Source organism: Dreissena polymorpha, chromosome 8 (genome assembly GCF_020536995.1).
Source record: "Dreissena polymorpha isolate Duluth1 chromosome 8, UMN_Dpol_1.0, whole genome shotgun sequence".
NCBI lineage: Eukaryota > Metazoa > Mollusca > Bivalvia > Myida > Dreissenidae > Dreissena > Dreissena polymorpha.
The window spans coordinates 31,265,997-31,272,959 of NC_068362.1; the positions used below are offsets into that span (position 1 = coordinate 31,265,997).

Below are 6,963 nucleotides of genomic sequence, written 5' to 3' on the forward strand. Positions count from 1 at the left end.
ATTGAAATAACCTTTTATAACGTTTTAACAATTAATAATACCTTTTTATATAAATTTTCTTTTGAAATGTGACACTTAATTGATTTTTGCACCACTAGTAAGAGATATAATTTGTGCTCATAATGCTTTATCATTACACTGTATAATATCATTTGTTGTATGAAAATTACCTGTAAAATTCATGTGAAAGCTCAAGAGACCAATAGCAGCGTGCTATACCCTGCTCCTTTTTACATGACTTGATGGTATTTAGTCCCCAATTCTACATGGCCAAGGGCAAATTAATGTGCAGATTTGACAAATAAGTCATAACTGGGATCCAATAGGCAGACTTTCATATTACTTGTATTTAATTTAAATCATGATCTGAATTGCTCTTTGGCATATCTTCCTTGGTCACAGTATTCAACTGAATTTTGTTCATGTTGTAGTGATTATATTTTCAATATTTATCAGACAACATCTTTCTTCAAAAGTTTAACATGATTGCTTGGTTAATTTAGAAACAAGATCAATGCAACATAACATAAAATGAAAAAATGTGTAATAGTAAAAATGGCAGCAAAAAGCACTAGATTATCTGCCTTAAATCTGAGACGTTATGTTCAGGGGATTTTATCTGATTTAGGGGAAAGAGCCTGGCCTTTTTTGAGGGAAAAAATTGCGCGAAATTCCGGATTTTGGGGGAAAAATCACGCTAAATTCCAGATTTTGGGGAAAATAAGGAAAGTCTTAAATTATCAATTTAACATATTTTGCTGTTTTTAAAACAAATTCAAGGCAACAGATAATTTAATTATGCAATATGTTATTTTTTCTACACTGGATCAGGTTAACTTATGTATTTAAAGTTAAAAAAAACACATTTTTTTTAAAGGGGAAAAAAATGAAATCTGGGGGAAAATTAACCAGCTGAGGGGGAAAAAAAATCCGAGGGGAAAGGGCCGTTTTTCGGCGTGTCCTAAAGAAGGAAAAAAAGCCCTGATGTTGATGTATTGGAATTTCTCATGAATAATGTGTTCCATAGTTGTATAATCGTATAGTTGCATGCATGAGTGTTGTCAATGTCACAATACCAATTAAAGCCTATAATTTACTAAAACAATTTGAAGTTTGATGTATGTTTTTTTCAAGATCTGTTATATATAATTATATATATATATATATATATATATATATATATATATATATATATATATATATATATATATTGTTGAAAAGTTAACATGCAATAAGTTTACTGTAATTAAGTGACAAATAGTTTTACTGATTTGGTTGGATGCATATATGCAGATATATCATGGTTTGTGCAGAGGACAGTAGCAAAAACAAGAGCTGTCTCTGTAGATGACATACGCCCCCGATAAACGCTTTGATAGAAGTTATGAGCATTTTTCAAAACCTAAACGCCGACCCTAAGTTCAAGGTCAAAGGGGTCAAAATTTGTGTGTGTATGGGAAGGCCTTGTCCATATACACATGCATACCAAATATGAATGTTACATCTGAAGCGACATAGAAGTTATGAGCATTTTTTCGAAACCTAAATGCAAAGTGTGACGGATAGACAGACGGACAGTGCGATCACTATATGCCCTCCTTTGGGAGCATAAAAATGTGTTTCACTGTCACGTAATCGTTCATAGTTCATGGACGACACATAGTTACTAACAATGTTCATTACTCTTTAATTACCGGTGTGTAGCATATCATTCGATATCTCGTCATGCGCGTTTTGCCAAGATGACGAGATTTGCATTAACTACCATTTTCTCGTGTCACGCATGTCTCTGCATAATGTAGGATAAAATATTCAACAACACCACGTATCAGTTTTTAGTCCAATTTAATGTCTAACATACTTAATATTTTTGGTTATACAAATACAGTCTGATAGCTACATGATTGGATCTTTACCGATCCGTTCTCCTCGAAACCCAAACCAAGTCTCCTTAACTGACTATCTTAATGTACTGTACTGAGAGACTAATATTCAGGTTTTTACACGCTTATCAAACATGGTGATATAAAGTCTTAAATGCAAACAAAGCATCACCCTAAATCCCTTATGTCAACAGTGTTGGTCACTCCATCAAATAAATGCCTCGTTAAACATACAGACTTAAGATATAAATTATCTTTGATCTTTCACCATGTTGACTTATTGAACTGTACAATGAGTGCAGGGATAGGTCATGTTTACTTTCTCTTGATAAACTGACCCGGCAATTTGAACCAGTTTCTACATGCAAGAAATCAACCTAATGTCTATCTGTAAATTAATATAACATAATGTTTATGTTATATATGGATACATAATTAATTTATGTATTAATCTATGTTACGTTACATCACATTGTTTTGGTAAATTAGTAATGTAGTTAAAAGAACAGAATCATCAATTATAAAGTTATTGATTATAAAGTGTTGCTGGCATATTTGATGCATTCATCTAGCTATAAGAAGGTCCCTGTTTTATCCCCACTGGCACTGAGCGAGGGTTCTCAAAATCTTTAAACAATATGAATAAGTACATATAGGGTCGAGAAAGCCTTGTTGATATGGGGGCTTAACACCTGAAATCAAAGCGACCCAGGTTAAAGGCCGAGGCCAAATAAATAAACCAGAGTCTGCATGAGCCTGCTATACTCTGAACAAGTATTGTTTCTTCTCAGAAAACTGGCTTAAGTGTCTTACTAAGCTTTAGACTATGAGTTTCAGTGCAATCTATCTAAAATAAATTGGTTAAATTAAATAATAATTTGTAAAAAATAAACATTCTGCACAAATCCAATTATTTACTTTACCTGTGTGCATGAATCATTTCAGTCTTGATGGTTAGTGAACTATGTCAAAAGCACCATAGCTATGAAACACTTGTATTTTGAATATTGCAATGTTCCACAGAAATGATGCTGATGATAATTCTACACGATCATGACATGAAAAATGATGAATTATTAGATATATTTCTAAATTCCATTTCCACCAACAATTCGGTTATTCCACTACCAGTTCACATGCTTCGTACACAGTTGAAAATAATACTATTCCACTCAACAACCGTGACACATGTACTCAATTTTTCAACTTTTCGCAATTAAAATTGTCTTCTACTGTTATTGTTGTTGTTGTACTTTTGAAAGTAGTTCGAAAGATGGCGACTATTAACCCAGAGATTGATTTATGAAATAAATCGTCTGCTGATCAAGAGTGCAAAATCCGCTTTTTTTGCAACTTTTTTTCGGCCGTTTCTTAGTGGAATGTAACCTTTTTCAGTGCGATGGTTTGCTATAGTCTTCAAGTTTATCATATTTCAGGGATTCAGTAGTGAACACCTATTCATGCCCTACCATTATCTCCGAAAGATAACACCCGAAAAATAGATAAAAGTGTAAAAATGCCTTCCTGTCAATTATGATATTTGTTTAGAGAGTACATTCTTCATGAAACGGTTATTTAGTGTAGGTTACATTACACTAAATCATTGTGTATCCCTCCGTGGTCCATTCGAAAGTAGTGCCTATTTCTAAAGAGTTCCTTTTCTCTTCTTGAATATAAGCCATTTAACAATGTGAGACATGTCTTTTGTGGTTATTTGTAATATCCTGTATGTGTCTGGAGTACTTTGATGCCTTGGATTGGAAGCTAACTTAAAAGATGAACTTTTGAGGGTGTGTTTTCTATTGTGTGGGGCTTTTGTCGAAATTAGGATTCCGAAACACGTTTTTCTACGGTGGGTTCATTCGACAGCGATTTACTTTCTTAGAAGTTGCGAGACGGTATGTTTTTGATTGCAATTATTGGAAGATGACAGATCCATCTTTAAAATGATACCAGGTTCGGAAAAATTGATACGTCGGAAAGGCAAGAAAAATGCTGTGAAAGTTGTCAGTTTTATAATGGGACCCTATGGGAATCGGAATTAGTGTAATATAACCTTTAAAAAGCACATTTGCTGCAATGTCAAGGTCACATGGATTCGTCTGCAAGCGAGACAAGTAGAAAATGAATTTTAATGAATGTTTTGATGATTTGGGTGATAAAATAGATGAGAGGTGTCAAAATTTTGGTCCAAATGGATGTTTTAGGTGGTTTTGGACTGTTCCGGATGGGTGGGGGACCTGGTATGGACAAGTAAGGGTAATATTTTCAACAAATCTTAAATGTAAATATTATTATGTCCATAGATTGAAGTTTCAGGTGGAGAGCAAGATGAAAAATATGCAAAATTACATGCATGCAACCCATTTATGCCATTTTTCTCTTTGTTTGTAGGCCTGACCGTTTGTCCTTGAGCCGTAGATGGTCAACAATCCGCTAGCTGTCTTGCTCTGACTGGTGCACTGGACATGATTTCAATGTGAGTCATCATACTGATTGTTTAATTAACACATGAATTTCAGTTTGTTCGTTAAAGTACTAACTAAGCTGTGTATTTTTACAGTGGACGTAGTGGTGCGGTGCAGGTGGTAGACTAGGTATTTCCATATATACACTATGTTTACAGAATTGCGGCCAGTGGAGCAACATAGCTGATGAGTTAATAGCACTAGTTCTTCAGACAAATAACTTTATTTTCAACCTATAAAGCATATTTAGCTGTAGGTGGGGCCAATTAGCTGTAAGATCTGGCTTTTGTTCTGTTAAGCCCTTAGAGTAATGAATTTCAGAGTGAAGACCATAGCGCCTTTTCCTAGTCAAGTATCGGGCAGCTGTATGTCTTTTCAGAAATGCACATGTCTTTTTAAGCATGTCATTGTGTTTGCTTTTAATAAGATAGGCAATAAACTCATAACCTTTAGACAAATGAGCATCTGTAAATTCAGATTTCACTATTTCAGAGTCAGCCAGACCATGATTGAGCTTAAGGGTTGTGCTGCGGATGCAGCCTGTGCAGTTCCGGGAGAAAGTCACTGTCTCGGGCAATGCGGTCTGGTATCAGGTAAGCACTATTGAAAGCCTCACACTTTTGGGGGGTCTGAAGCCTTGTGCTGTCAATGCAATCTGGTTCAAGTACAATAAGAATGCATTCTCAAAGCAGTACTTCATCAGATATGGTAACCTCAAGCTTACAGTTCGCGGGCAGATATGACTTCGATTTGTTCTTGCTAGCAGAACCCCTACAGGCCAAACTATGCGTTAAGCACTCTTTTCCACAGCAACCCTTGCAGACAGAAAAACAATACTTAAAATTACTTCTGGCATTTAATTTCTAATTGCCTACATATCTCTTTTGTATGTTTGTTTGCCCTTTTTAACTCTGACATGCCATCTTGCTCACATTGATGGAGCATACCTGTTTTTGTTTAGAGCCAAGTCCCCGGCTGCTCGAGTTTGCCGTGTCAATAATGAGAAAGCCATGGCATGATGTCTCCTCTATGTGTTTCCTTATCTCAGTGTTGAACATAATTGCCAGTTTCAGGGGCCTAAACATTTTATTTTATTAAAGGTCTGGATGATCCTTGCCTGACTGCGGGTTTGTGTACACCTCAATCCGACTCTGTGTCCTGAACAGAGGCCGCAGTGGTGCAGCGCTTGTGGACGATCCATCAACATCCTGAAAGGTCAACACTACACCAAGCTGGGAAAATTGATCCTGATAGTCATCCCCAGGTAGTGGAATGAATGTTCACTGAACTACAGAGGAATCACACCCAAATGACTTTCCTGCCACGACATTAGTGTGGCCACTCGCGTAGGAATTCCTTAGCAAACATGCTCTTTTGCATGGTGACTGTGGACATTTTTGCAAAACTTACGCTTTCAACACTGGATTTTAAAGAGAATACTTAATAAAATGTCGCTAACAGGACTTATTTATATGAGAGAGACTATCTGGATGCGCATTAAGTGTCACTTTGTGTCGTAAGCTGTTGAAGGAGCGATTTGCGCCTTTTTAAGTGTTAATTTTGGGTAGCCGGCTTGTATCGGCTTGAAAGCTGAAAATTATGCCTCTCATCATAATAGCATTAATTTTTGTAATTACAATGTGTATGTTTAGATTGTAAGTGAAGCTTTTAATAATAATTTTCTTAAAAAACATGATTTTATATGCTGTCAGTGAGTTTTTTATTGAAAAAAGTGCTTAAAATTTAAAAAAAGTCTCCTATTTCATCAAAAAAAGTACACTGATTCACAATCAATACATTTATTTGGGCCTTTTGCTGATATATTGGTGAATTTCGCATGCAATGATACCAGTTTTTGCCATGAAAGTTACGCGTAACAATAATTGGAGACGCAAAATCAGCTGTCGTCACTTAGACTAAAAATCATGCATTCCGACTTGACTGCGGCCAATTTAGTCACCGCTTTAAATGGCCATTTTAAGGCCTTTACCCCCATCCGAATGCACTGAAATTGCATATTCATTGTGGAAATAGTTGAAATCTCATGTGGAGAAAGTTTGAAAAAGATAGGACAAAGTTGAGTTCCCTTAAAGGTTACATTACACTAAATCATTGTGTATCCCTCCGTGGTCCATTCGAAAGTAGTGCCTATTTCTAAAGAGTTCCTTTTCTCTTCTTGAATATAAGCCATTTAACAATGTGAGACATGTCTTTTGTGGTTATTTGTAATATCCTGTATGTGTCTGGAGTACTTTGATGCCTTGGATTGGAAGCTAACTTAAAAGATGAACTTTTGAGGGTGTGTTTTCTATTGTGTGGGGCTTTTGTCGAAATTAGGATTCCGAAACACGTTTTTCTACGGTGGGTTCATTCGACAGCGATTTACTTTCTTAGAAGTTGCGAGACGGTATGTTTTTGATTGCAATTATTGGAAGATGACAGATCCATCTTTAAAATGATACCAGGTTCGGAAAAATTGATACGTCGGAAAGGCAAGAAAAATGCTGTGAAAGTTGTCAGTTTTATAATGGGACCCTATGGGAATCGGAATTAGTGTAATATAACCTGTACTGTAACCTTAAAATGTCATTTCACAACTTCCGCCCAAGACA

At 35.8% G+C, this 6,963-nt stretch overlaps 1 long non-coding RNA gene across 1 annotated transcript; it reads left to right on the forward strand.

The window, feature by feature from the left end:
- Window positions 1-3,469: 3,469 nt before the first annotated feature.
- Window positions 3,470-6,054, forward strand: LOC127841404 (uncharacterized). Its single transcript, XR_008030964.1, has 3 exons — window positions 3,470-4,362; window positions 4,844-4,944; window positions 5,452-6,054. It is a non-coding gene; the product is annotated as an uncharacterized LOC127841404 (long non-coding RNA).
- The last annotated feature ends 909 nt before the right edge of the window (window positions 6,055-6,963 follow it).